Genomic DNA, 14,670 nt, shown 5'->3' with positions numbered 1-14,670 from the left:
TGCTGAGGACATGCCAAGCGTACGTTGCCAAGACTACAGACAGTGAACAAACAATATCGCCTTTGACCAAACTACGCTGTGAAGTTGTGTCTGCAGTATGTGAGATGGTCATGTGTGGCATTGGAGACACTTTCATTGAATACTTTTGAAGTGCTCCTGTATCTCCAACTCGATCTCATGGCAGCTTGTTTTGCTGCGTCGTCTTCCTACAGCCACACATCGCCACTTTTATGAAAGATAAAGCGGTCAGTAAGTCGGGGTGGAGAAAAACATACCGACGAAGACTCGGAGGCTTTATGTTGAGGTATAGAGGAGGGTGTGGGGGTGGAGGGGACGTGTGTGCACAATGTGTATGCTTCATCTGTGAGGAGGCCTATTGTAACGAGCTTAAAATAACTGCAGCCAATAAAAGAGTATCGTTAGCTTTGCGTCGCTGCCAGATGCTTTTGATGTTGTAACCAGGCAAAGATGTGGCAACATGTGATAACATGCTGCGTTCCCATCCCATTCCCTTACCATAAACACATGACGTAACCCATCTTTGTGTTGGAGAGATGCTAAACACAAGGACTTCCGATGGCTCAGTTGATCGGAACACTCGTGCTTGCAGCAACAAAGTGGAGGGTTCGAGTCCCACATTGTACCACATAGACTGAATGTGTGAGGAGACTGTAAGTTGCATTCTCATATTACATTATCATTACTGATAATAAAAATGCAACTGTGTGTTGTGATCTGAGCAGCCTTGGTAGACCTCAAGAATGTCATTATTTGAGCCACACAGTGATGAGGGGTGCCATATCTAAACAGACCAAGGAAGCAGCTGCCAACTCTAGTGTGTGTGTGCTTATGAATGGAGCGGCTCTGCGCCTGCCCTCTAATTGATATATCTCCAAAGCGCTAGATCAGCAAGCCCTCGTAATGTCGATATGGAGCGCTTTGCGGGTGTGTTTAGGGTAATGAAATATTTTGTGTATGAAGAGTGGGTGGGTGGCAGGCAGGTTGAATAAAGAATAAACAATGCATAAAAAAATATATAAATATCAAATTCTTGTGCAATTCATATCTATAGGCTACATTGAGGGTTTCCTTTCATTATTTTTTTATCTGGCATTAGTGCGTAGTCTAAGCCTAAGCTTTAGGGCCTTATTGTAGCGTGCCAAATACTGTTTTAGTTTTTATGTGTTTTTTTATTTAACTAGGCAAGTTAGTTAAGAACAAATTCTTATTTACAATGACAGCCTACTCCAGCCAAACCCAGACGATGCTGGGCCAATTGTGCGCCGCCCTGTGGGACTCCCAATCACAGCCTACCCCGGCCAAACCCAGACGATGCTGGGCCAATAGTGCGCCGCCCTGTGGGACTCCCAATCACGGCCGGATGTGATACAGCCTGGATTCTTGCACTGAGATGCATTGCTTTAGACCGCCGCGCCACACTACAATTGCCAATTGCTTTTGGGAACTTGGGCAGAAAAAGAGCATGTCAATCCACTGAGGAAAAAAGGACAATGTCGGATTTTAGAAAATCTTTCAAAATGGAGAGTTGAAAATAAGAAGGGAGGGCCAGAACATTAGCTGAATGTTTGGGAAAGATTTGGTGAAGTGTCCGCTATGTTATGTGTGATGATTGTGAGGCGCTAAACAAATTCAACAGTCACAAGATGGGGACTTCGAAATGGCACGTCAAGGGAACTGCTGGCTACTGTTCAGATGGGTTAAATGAAATCTGGACACTGACACTAGGTCTGTAACCTCTCATATAGCCTAATATAATATATGAATCATTTATTGCAGTAAAATGATACACCAAATGTACATTTGTACTCGGGAACAGGAGTGGAGAAATATTCTTTCTTTCTTTAAGCATCTTGACAGAATGAATGCACGGTAAGGGACCGTCTGTAAAGATTCTATCTTTATCAGCATCATAAAAGCTGATAGTATTTCAACCACATTAAATACGCATCCAAGCCGACCTGAAATCTCTCCAGAAACATGTTTTCACAGCTTTTAATTCCCTTACAAATTATGTCATTTGGAATGTAATTGCATTTTCTCTTTGGTCCCTAAATGTCTTTGCTGCACGAGAGAAGCAGAGATGAAAGAGAAAAACCTTACCAATGTCAACTAAATTGAAGCATTCATTCTGCTGATTTATGACATCATTCTGTTGAGCAAGGGATTATTTTGTATTCTAGGGCAACAGGTAATGACAGAAGAGAAGCTGCATGTACCTAATTACATTCATGTTGACTAGCAAATAGCCTACCAAAATGTTGGAAATTATAAGCAGAAACATAGGCCGATCTAAAGAGGTCTGTAAAAGAAATTGCTGCGCTATCTCTGACTGTACAACACATTTTCAATTTTTGTGGATCAGGGTCGGTTGCGAGCCTCAGATTTTCACTCATAGCCGGGCGGGTGAACAAACAAGCTGGCCCTCGCATCACTACCCCGTATCCAATTGGCTGGCTCTAATGTTCCCCGCAGCCAGACTCCTACGGCGCTTGATGAGGAATCAGTTCACCACACGTGAATGAAACGCAGCACTGTAAACCTAAAGCAAACACAGAATTATTAAAAAAGCGAAGGTTTCGGCACTTCAAATATCAAGCGCTGCTATGCTTGGCATTTGATCTGAGAGTCTTAGTTGTACACACACACACCCTCGTATTCCCCCCCCCATCCCCTGGTCAGCACTTTGAAGAGGGAACGGGCCTGACCCAAAGCAATCTCTTCTGGACCACTCCAAATCAAAAGAAACAAACAAGACTTTAGAGCACATACGGTTGTGTTGAATTAGCTGGGGGTAGTGGAGTTGAGGGCGAGATGGAGGAAGTGAGTGAGAGAGATAGAAAAATAGAGGGTGACCAATTAGATGGAAAACTAAAGGAGAAAAATGTACAGCACTCAATTTAAGGGGACAGTCAGACCTAGAGGCCTTGGTGGAAACACAGACCAGTAGACTTATCTACAGTACAGTACAGTATGGATGGAAACACAGACCAGTAGACTTCTCTACAGTACAGTACAGTATGGATGGAAACACAGACCAGTAGACTTCTCTACAGTACAGTACAGTATGGATGGAAACACAGACCAGTAGACTTCTCTACAGTACAGTACAGTATGGATGGAAACACAGACCAGTAGACTTATCTACAGTACAGTACAGTATGGATGGAAACACAGACCAGTAGACTTCTCTACAGTACAGTACAGTATGGATGGAAACACAGACCAGTAGACTTCTCTACAGTACAGTACAGTATGGATGGAAACACAGACCAGTAGACTTCTCTACAGTACAGTACAGTATGGATGGAAACACAGACCAGTAGACTTCTCTACAGTACAGTACAGTATGGATGGAAACACAGACCAGTAGACTTCTCTACAGTACAGTACAGTATGGATGGAAACACAGCAACACATGCCAGCCATTCCAATCTTATGCCTCTGCTCTCACTTTGTCCCCAATCACAAACACACATATCAGTCCAAACCTCACTCTATCCTCTAGGCCTGTCAGCTGCTGTCTATACCCTGCCTGCTGCACTTTCACTGCATGCTGTAAACGCTTGTCATGCAGCGGCTCAAATGCTTCCATTCAGACTGGTGACATCTTCACAAGGCCCAGTCCCCCTGCGTTGTCTCACAAGGGGCTTACAACCAGCTAACAGCTCTGCCTGGAAATTACATGCACCGTCCGTTGCCCGGGACGACGCCACCGCCACCAAAACAAACATATTGAGTGGTTTGGATGCACCTCTAGGTATGTTCGACGGGAAGGCTATCTGTTGCTCTTCTCCCTGTTACAGCAAACCGAGTCAGACAACATTAAGTGGCAGTGGTCTCTACCCCTGGATGTGGCGCAGAGCGAGACACAGCCTGCCAGTGGCTGTGGTTTGTGTCCACATCGGTATTAGATGTCACATGAATCTGAGTCATCTCTGGAAGCAGCTAGTCATCTGCTCCGTTTCAAAGGACACACAACGGTTTCGAGGAGATCAAAACTATTTTTTTTACATTCACAATGTTCTTATTAAATTGAAATAGAATTCAATCCAGGCGTGGAAACCCTGAACAGTCAGGGTTTCTCAAGACGGGAAACATTATTTCTGTTTCCCGAACTTTCCAAAGGCCTTAGAGAAATGAAGACGTTACCGCAGATATTTGAAAAATGGAATAGCTAATAAGAGCAGAATAAAGAGAAGAGAGGCTCGGTTGGCCTTGGTGATGATAACCACCTTGTCGTCTAAACATTCCTATGTGTTATTTTCACATGTGAAGGCATGAGAAGGAAAGAGGAATGAGAAGGAACGACAGACAAATGTTACCACACATATCACAAAGAGAAACAGAACCACAGGGAAGAGAAAAGAGACAGGAGTGTAGTTAGCCCTGGTGATGATACAGATGTATGATGATTTGAATGTTCAATCCATGAAGTTGCTTGATCTGAGGTTAGGCTATTAGTTGGCCAAGATTAGGCTACATGAAAAGTGCAATACTGTTAATATACTGAACAAAACTATAAATGTAAAGTGTTGGTCCCATGTTTCATGAGTTGAAATAAAAGATCTCAGAAATGTTCCATATTTACAAAAAGCTTATTTCGCTCAAAATGTTGTGCACAAATTGGTTTACATCCGTTATTGAGCATTTCTCCTTTGCCAAGATAATCCATCCACCTGACAGGTGTAGTATATCAAGAAGCTGATTAAAAAGCATGATCATTACACAGGTGCACCTTGTGCTGGAGACAATAAAAGACCACTATAAAATGTGCCATTTTGTAACAAAACACAATGCCACAGATGTCTCAAGTTTTGAGGGAGTGTGCAATTTGCATGCTGACTGTAGGAATGTCCAACAGAGCTGTTGCCAGATAATTGAATGTTCATTTCTCTACCATAAGGCGCCTCCAACATCGTTTTAGAGAATTTGGCAGTACGTCCAACCGGCCTCTGAACCACAGACCACGTGTAACCAAGCCAGCCCAGGACCACATCTGGCTTCTTCACCTGTGGGATCGTCTGAGTGGGGAGGGGGGTGCTGAGGAGTATTTATGTTTGTAATAAAGCCCTTTTGTGGGGAAAAATGTATTCTGATTGGCTGGGCCTGACTCCCCAGTGGGTGGACCTGACTGCCAAGTGGGTGGGCCTGGTACCCATGGCTGCACCCCTGCCTAATGAGTTTATTTAAATTGACTGATTTCCTTCTATGATCTGTAACTCAGCACATTGTTTTTATTTGTTGCATGTTGCGTTTATACTTTTGTTCAGTATTTAACCAACCGTGTGTTAGTGCAGGCTTTCAGTTAAAGTGTGTAAATCATGAAGCTCATCTGCCTTTCCTTCATCAAATTAAGATCCTATATATGTAAGTGCCTTGTTTCTCTCCTAGGCATCACCAGGGCTAAATATGCTGACGACCTCCTTCTGTTTATCTCCAACCCTGATACCTCATTGCCACGTGCCTTATTTGTTCTTAAAAGGTTTGGATCAATCTCAGGGTACAAGCTGAATCTAGGCAAGAGTGAGCTTTTTCCTGTAAATAAGGCTGCTTTAAAGTGCTCTTTACAAGTTTTCAGTTTAGGATTGTCCGCGATCAATTCACCTACTTGGGAGTTAAAGTGACAAGGAAATATTCAAATTTGTTTCAGGAAAACATTGTTGCTCTAGCAGACAGTTTGAAACAATCTTCTACTTTTTGGAATTCGCTACCTCTTTCTCTTATTGGAAGGATTAATGTCATTAAAATGAGTGTGTTGCCCAATTTAATTTCAATGTTTGCCCATTTTTATTCCAAAATATTTTTTAATTCACTGGATCAAACATTCATGTTTTTTATTTGGGATGGCAAGGTACCACGGATTGGTAGAAAACATTTACAGAAGCCTAAGGCATTGGGTGGTTTAGCTCTACCAAATTTTCAGACGTACTATTGGGCTGCAAATTTCAGCGCAATATCTCCAGACTAGGAACTTTGTCAGAGCTAACACACCTGAATTTCCCCACAGGCCTGCGAATACAGCTATAGAGAGCATCTTGGAGCTGAACAAGCTTCCTAGGGGCGCAATTTCAGATGTATATGCAATCATTCATGACTTACAGAACCCTTCTTTGGTGCCTTTAAAGACTCGATGGGAAAAGGATTTGGGGGAGGAACTTGGGGAAGACGCCTGGGAATCTGTGCTGCACAGGGTGCACTCGTTCTCTTTTAGCACTAGACACAGCCTCATTCAATTCAAGGTGGTTCACCGTATCCACTGGTCGGGGGCCAAACTAGGAAGAATATTCTCTGATTTTGATCCTACCTGTGTGAGATGTAAAGTGGAACCAACCACACTGTATCATATGGTTTGGGGCTGTCATAAACTGTCAGGTTTCTGGGAATTAATATTTAAATGTTTCTCTGATATATATGACACTGTTATAGATCCGTCTCCCCTTACAGACCTTTTTGGAGTACTGCCCATAGGTACCCCCTTTCAAGAATTCAGTTTGACACTGTTGCTTACACAACTTTTTTAGCTAGACGGCTAATACTACAGAACTGGAAGATGGCAGCTCCCCCGTCATATAAATATATAAATATTGGGTGAGAGATGTGTTGTGCTCTCTGAAACTAGAATTGTTTTAATTCAATACGCGTGGGAACCCCAAACTGTTTAATGAGGCCTGGGCTCCATTCCGGTCTTACATTAAACAGTCCATCCTCTGATGGCATTCCAATTAAAACTAAAATAAGTCTGTATTTGACTCCCCTGTGACTTAAGGGTTGGATGAGCATTTCTTTGTGGGGTTTTTTTTGGGGGAATTAAGGTTGATGAAGTGCTTATTGATTGTGACCTGCGGATGCCTTGTTCATCTTGCCGGGTCAGAGACTAAAATGTGAGCTTGTTTTGCCCTGTTTGTATTTTTTATTTTGTTCATGCTTACATAAAATAAAAATGATTATTATTTAAAGCATTGTAAACTTTATTTTTGGTCCAGTGGATGGTCGGTCTGTGGCCATGACTGTCTGTGAGTGGTTGCATTTCTCCACCCCTATCCCTTATCTGTTTACAGGAACAATGGTGAGGTGTCTGCTCTGTCACTGTACTACAGATTGCCCTTTAACCTTTGTAGCGTTCTGCCCGGTGTGTTTAACTTGTCTAAAGTACGGTATCTTTAAAGCAATTTTTTTTTCTTTTTTTTTTCTAGTTGAGTATATTATTTATATTGTTCTGTGTTGTCTTGTGTGTAAAACTGAATAAACAGAGTATTGTTTTTTTCATTTTTTTTCCCACGCCTTTTGCGGACCGGAGTGCTGCTTTGTGTCCTTCTCCCTGAGTGTGCTGCGCAATCCGAAGCGTCTCTCACTCATGTAAAGGTTTTCCTCCTCTTCGTCTGAAGAGGAGGTGTAGCAAGGATCGGACCAAGATGCGGCGTGGTAAGTGTCCATGGTTGTTTATTTAAAAACATGAACTGAACACTCAATGAATACAAAACAATAAACGTGAACAAAACCGAAACAGTACCGTGTGGCGAACAAACACAGACACGGAAACAATCACCCACCAACACACAGTGAAACCCAGGCTACCTAAGTATGATTCTCAATCAGAGACAACTAATGACACCTGCCTCTGATTGAGAACCATACTAGGCCGAAACATAGAAATTCCCAAAACCTAGAAAAACAAACATAGACAACCCACCCAACTCACGCCCTGACCATACTAAATAAATACAAAACAAAGGAAATTAAGGTCAGAACGTGACAACTCACATGACTCTCTGTCACGTCATCGGGTATTTCTCACAGGCTACAAGTGAAGACAGACACATCAGGGACCCAACTGTGCCCGTCCTTATCCAATTCTGAGGTGCATATTGAAGATATTGGAAGAACTGTCCACATTTACTTTTCGTCAGCCAACCAGATGAGTAGACCTAACAAACAGCAAAAGCACTAGCCTATGTCAATCTACTATCCCCCATAGTACAAAAGTCGACATATTCTAATCTGTGCGAGAAATAAATATTCCAAACATAGTCTGGGACAGTTGTGGGATGCGATAGATCCCAAATTATTACAACCACTAGCATCAACAAAAACTTGTTTTATGCAATGTGGCTGACGCAACTGATCAGAATGTTTAGCTTAAAATGTTGATAAACTATTAGACTATTTCTTCACATTATAAGCGCAGCAATGTTCCATTAGCAGAATACACCTTTATCAAAAGTGACCACAAATGTGATTTTGCATGTAATGCTTTTAATATAAAGGTGCATTTTTATGGTGAAATTATCTTCCCCAAACTTGAAACTCACGTGCTGCTTATGTATTCCAGTGAGGCTCTATCCCCCTTGTAAAGCAGATTCATGTGCTTAATTTTAAGAAGTTATTTGGCCACTTTAGTTGTGATACAAACCTTATCAAAACGTATAGGCCTATGGGATAGGCTACATGAGGTGTGTGACTATGAATCGAACAAGTTGCATAAAAAAATGATTGTTTCTTATGCTGGGCATCATTCACAAGAGATAATATATAATGCACAGGCTAGTATTGTCACCCATCAGACTATTCTTGACTAATCTTGTCTTTACATATACTAAATAATATATGTGTGACATTTGTTTTGATTTAGAATGAACCATTATCATACACCTGTAACAAAACAGGGGAAGCAGAAAAATGCCATCAATGCACTTAAATAGCGAATGGAGGACGCTTTCCCCATGGTTTATTTCCATGCCAGCCAGGTAGGTTATACTCCTGTTGTAAATATAAGCAATGTGCTTAATATTAGGAAAGTTGAGAGATAAAAATCATAGGCCTAGCCAATAGAAAGCTGATGGGATCCTCCTCTTTTTATTAGCGGCCATCACTCTTTTCTCCCGCAATTACACAGCCTATAGAAATGTTGCACAACATGAGCTCATGGGCTCTCATGAAGTGTTTGATTAGATTTTCGATTACATTTACATGATGTCAGAGTGATTAAAAGGACAATAGAGTGCTGAGTAGCAGGCAGTTAGCAGGTTTGGTAGGCTACTAATGACCAGCAGCAGCATCAGAGCTTGGAGAAGCCTAATTACAGTGACTAAATGGTCATGTGGAATTTGACTGCCTTCATAACTGGTGACCGCCGGTGTGGCGTTAATCATACGGTCACCACAACAGCCCTAGGGCCGACCAAGGTCCACTGTCAACCAGGCGCCTGTGCCCAAGACATCAACTCCCTCCTGCCCACAGGTCTAGCCAAGTACTCTAGTATTGGCACCATCGTCACCCACATTGGCTTTAACTACATTCGCTTTAGGCAATCTGAGGAACTGAAGAAAGACTACAACACTCTCTTGAACACCCTTGTTGGCAAAGGGAAGAGAATAATCTTCTTTGGCCCCCTGCTGTGCTTTAGAATGGGTTCGGAACGTTACAGCCGCCCCGCTGCACTAAATGAGTTCCTGAAGAAACTTTGCAAAGACAGGAATGTATCCTTTTGTGACAATTTTAACTTGCTGTGGGAGCAACCAACTCTCTTTAAAAGAGACGGGATTCACCCTAACCGCAGGGGTTCCAGGATTATCCACATCAACATAGCGGCCTGCGTAAGAGACTGACGGTCTGGGTTTGGTAGCACACTAGTCCTCCCTGACATAATAAGCAACAGAGGACATGGATATCGTAATATATCCCAGAGAAATATAAGTGCAGTCAATGTAAGTAACCTAATCTATGTTCCTATGTTCCTGTTCCTCGGCTCAAATATAAATGTCTACCTCGGAGCAGCCTCTCAGAATAGCACTAATAACATACAAGCAACCCAGAAAAGGACTAAAAATAGCCCATATTATTAACATATGTAGCCTGAGAAACAAGTATCATGAAATTTACAACGTACTAACATCAGAAAACATTCATATTCTGGCCATATCTGAAACACTTAGATAATTCCTTTGATGATGCAGTAGTAGTTATACATGATCATAGAATATATAGGAAAGATAGAAATGCAAATGGGGGAGGTGTTACCATGTATGTCCAGAGTCATATTCATGTTAGGCTGAGTAAGGATCTCATGTCAGAGGATGTGGAAGTAATATGGCTACAGGTTCACCCGTCTCACCTAAAGCTTATTCTCGTAGGAAGTTTCTATAGACCACTGAGTGCTAAAAGTCAGTATTTGGACTATATGTGTGAAATGATTGATAATGTATGTGATATCAACAGAAAGGTATTTTTTTTTGGGGGGGGGGGTGACCTAAATATTGACTGGTTGTCATCAAGCTGCCCGCTCAAAAAGAAGCTTCAAGCTGTATCTGATGCCTGCAATCTGGTTCAGGTTATCAGTCAACCTACCAGGGTATTTACAAACAGATCAGGAACTAAATCATCCATGTGTATTGATCGCATCACATCTAATGCCGAAGAAATGTGCTCTAAAGCAATATCCACACCCAGCAGATGTAGTGATCATAATATAATAGCCATGCCTAGAAAAACCAAAGTTCCAAAGAGTGGCCCTAAAACGGTGTATGAGCGATCATACAAGAGGTGTGTAATGATGCCACACTTGAAGAATTTGTGAAACTGCTTCTTCCGGTTTACTGATAGGCATGCGCCCATTAAGAAACTGACTGTTAGAACGGCCAATTCCTCTTGGATAGATGATGAATTTAAAAACTGTATGGCTGAGAGGGATGAGAGCAATGAGAATAGCAAATAAGTCTGACAACACAGCAGACTGGCAAACATACAGTAAATGAAGTCATCACTAAACATAAAGAAGAAGAAAAGGTACTACGAAACAAATATAAATGATATAAAGAATGATCGTAAAATAAAAAGCTCTGGGGTACTTTAAATGAAATTCTATGCAAAAAAGCGAACAGCTCCATTTTTCATTGAGGCAGACGGCTTGTTCATAACAAAACCCTTTGATGTTGCCAACCACTTTAATGCATTTTTTGTTGACAAGATTAACGTGTTACCAGTGCTTAGCAAACTTTGGGGGAAAAAATGTGTTTGAGCAAATCCAATGTTATTTTACAGAAAACAAATGAACTACAGACTGTCAGCATTGCTTATAGGAAGGGGCACGCAACATGCTCAGCACTGACACAAATGACTGATGATTGGCTGAAAGGAATTGATCGTGAGAAGATTGTGGGAGCTGTTTTGTTAGAGTTCAGCATTTGAATATCATTGATCACAACCTATTGCTGGAAAAAAACGCAGGTGTGACGGATTTTGCATCCTCTGCCTATTCGTGGATTGAGAGTTACCTATCAGTTACCTATCGAATAGAACAGAGGGTTTTCTTTAATGGAACCCTCTAATTCAAATTGGTTTGAGTGCAGGTTACCACAGGGCAGCCGGCTTAGACCATTGTTGTTTTGTTAATACGAATGACCTTCCACTGACCTTGAATAAAGCCTGTGTGTCTATGTACTCTGACGACACAACCGTATACACGTCGGCTACGACAGTAAAATAAATCACTGACACCCTTAACATAGAGCTCCAGTGTGTTCCAGAATGGATAAACTAGCAATAGGCTGGTGCAACATATCTCATTGTTTATGGGACAAATCGCTCGCTCAATGCTAAACCTCATTTAGATCTTCTATTGAATCATGTGTCCATTGAGCAAGTTGAGGAGACTAAACTGCTGGGCGTAGCCCTAGACAGCAAGCTGTCATGGTCAAAACATATCGACTCAACGGTTGCTAAAATGGAAAGAGATCTGTCCATGATAAGACGTTGCTCTGCTTTCTTGACATCTCAATCGACCAGCCCGGTCCTACAGGCCCTAGTTTTGTCGCACCTGGACTACTGCCCAGTAGTGTGGTCATGTTCAGCAAAGAGGCACATAGGTCAATTGCAGTTGGTCCAGAACAGAAAAGCACGGCACTGCACTTAAATTGTACACGGAGGGCGATGTCAACAACATGCACGTCAATCTCTCCTGGCTCAAAGTTGAGGAGAGATTGACTGCATCACTATTGGTCTTTGTGCGAGCTGTTGATGTGTTGTAGGCACCGACCTGTCTGTTCAAGCAGTTGGCACACAGTTCAGACACTCATCGGTACAACACAAAACAAGCAATCAGAGGTCTCTTCACAGTCCCCAGTCCAGAACAGAAGCTGGGAAAGGCACAGCGTTAAATAGAGTCATGACTAAACGGAACTCTCTGCCATCCCAGCTAACTCAAGCTAGCAATAAAAACAGATAAAAAAACAGATAAAGGAACACCTTACGGAACAACGGGGACTGTGAAAAGACATCTGCTATTTCTGAAGTGTGAGACAGAGATGATGTAATGTTATGTGTATTATTTGTTGTGTTTTGTTTCCTGTTTGACCCCCAGGATCCCCAATTAGCCGCTACCAATTGGGGATCTTGGGGTTCAAACCACCAGCTCTCCCCAGGGACTGACTTTTGAATCAAATCAGCATAGCTGCTGGATACAAGCCCAAACCACAGTCTTCACCACTTGCTCCTTAAAGAGATTTGGGTCAGAGTCAGATGAACTTGTGGATACCATTATTATGTCTCTGCGTGCAGTTTGCAGGAAGTTGCTAACTAGCGCTAGCACAATTGCTGGAAGTCTATGGGTATCTGCATAGACTTCCAGTCATTACGCTAAAGTTAGTTAGCATTTGCTCACAAAGCTACCTCAAACTTCCTTAATAGTTGACACGGAGACATAAACAAAAAAGTAGCCACGTGTTAATCGGACTATGGGGAAATAGATAATGGGTATCATTGTCATAATCCCGAAGTATCCCTTTAAGAGCACCAGATAGTTTATGCCTCAAAAAGAGAAATCTGACTTCTGAGGAACAATCTGAGGAAAACATCAGTAACCTTGTCTCTAGAGAGGTTCTAGTCCGGTGTTTCCCAAACTAGGTCCCGGGGACCCCAAGAGGTGCACGTTTAGTTTTTTCCCTAGCGCTACACAGCTGATTCAAATAATCAAAGCTTGATGATGAGTTAATTATTAGAATCAGCTGTGTTGTGCTAGGTACAAAAACCAAAACGTGCGCCCCTTGGGGTCCCCGGTACCGAGTTTGGGAAAAGCTGATTCATTCATTCATTCAATGATTCATTCATTTCTCAAGGCAGAATGTTTGCTTGGTAAGCAGCTGGTTGGGCCTGTGAAATATTTTAAGATTTTAAGATTCTAGTTATTTATTCAATACTATTGCCAAGTTGATACAGGGATGCTTGGCTGTGATATAAAATAATTCTACTTAAAACAATTCTCAGTAGGTTATATAATCACTCTGTAGCAGTTAGTTGCATTGCATGCTCTTACAATAAGAAATCCAAATGTTTGCGCTTTATACAGTATGGCAATTATTGATAAAGTGACAAATGCCTATAGCAAAACACCTGTTCAAAGGACCTGGAAGAACATTCTCCTCTAGTGCAACATGTATGAGCAGATGATACTTTTGTAGGCCTGTCTAATCGGCGAGATCACTATATGTTGTTATAACACCATCCTGTAGCTGTTCGCCTGTCAGAGCTCAGTCAAAACCTTGGAGGTGTCTGTCAATTAGTATTCCTTTACACCGACTCTCAGCCTCCAGTATTTATGCTGCATTAGTTTATGTGTCGGGGGGCTAGGGTCAGTTTGTTATATCTGGAGTACTTCTCCTGTCCTATTCGGTGTCCTGTGTGAATCTAATGTCTCTAATTCTCTCCTTCTCTCTTTCTTTCTCTCTCTCGGAGGACCTGAGCCCTAGGACCATGCCCCAGGACTACCTGACATGATGACTCCTTGCTGTCCCCAGTCCACCTGGCCATGCTGCTGCTCCAGTTTCAACTGGCCTGGGCCCTAGGACCATGTCCCAGGACTACCTGACATGATGACTCCTTGCTGTCCCCAGTCCACCTGGCCATGCTGCTGCTCCAGTTTCAACTGTTCTGCCTTACTATTATTCAACCATGCTGGTCATTTATGAACATTTGAACAACGTTCTGTTATAATCTCCACCCGGCACAGCCAGAAGAGGACTGGCCACCCCACATATGCTCTCTCAAATTCTCTCTTTCTTTCTCTCTCTCGGAGGACCTGAGAGGACCGTGCCCCAGGACTACCTGACATGATGACTCCTTGCTGTCCCCAGTCCACCTGACTGTGCTGCTGCTCCAGTTTCAACTGTTCTGCCTTATTATTATTCGACCATGCTGGTCATTTATGAACATTTGAACATCTTGGTCATGTTCTGTTATAATCTCTACCCGGCACAGCCAGAAGAGGACTGGCCACCCCACATAGCCTGGTTCCTCTCTAGGTTTCTTCCTAGGTTTTGGCCTTTCTAGGGAGTTTTTCCTAGCCACCGTGCTTTTACACCTGCATTGTTTGCTGTTTGGGGTTTTAGGCTGGGTTTCTGTACAGCACTTTGAGATATCAGCTGATGTACGAAGGGCTATATAAATAAATTTGATTTGATTTGATTTGATTTGATATGACTCCTCTCAACCACGTGCGCTCTTGACATGAGCATGATGAATGACAATACCGACTGTGAATCTAAATGTCACGAACTCCTTTTCCATACCTGTGCATTTTCTTGATCGAAAGTGATGACAAATGAGCTGTGTTAGCCTTCTGACATGCGTAACACTTCTCATGTACCTGCAGAATTGTCA

The 14,670-nt window shown here is 42.3% G+C and overlaps 1 protein-coding gene across 2 annotated transcripts in view; it reads right to left on the bottom strand.

Annotated features, from left to right (window-relative positions):
* Positions 1–14,670, bottom strand: part of LOC115114337 (glypican-5-like) — a 227,645-nt gene that overhangs the window by 212,277 nt on the left and 698 nt on the right. The window lies entirely within an intron of this gene.

Source organism: Oncorhynchus nerka, linkage group LG9b (assembly GCF_034236695.1).
Source record: "Oncorhynchus nerka isolate Pitt River linkage group LG9b, Oner_Uvic_2.0, whole genome shotgun sequence".
NCBI classification, from domain to species: Eukaryota; Metazoa; Chordata; class Actinopteri; order Salmoniformes; family Salmonidae; genus Oncorhynchus; species Oncorhynchus nerka.
The sequence above is the reverse complement of the archived record's forward strand: the minus strand, read 5'-3'. Positions and strand labels throughout refer to the sequence as shown.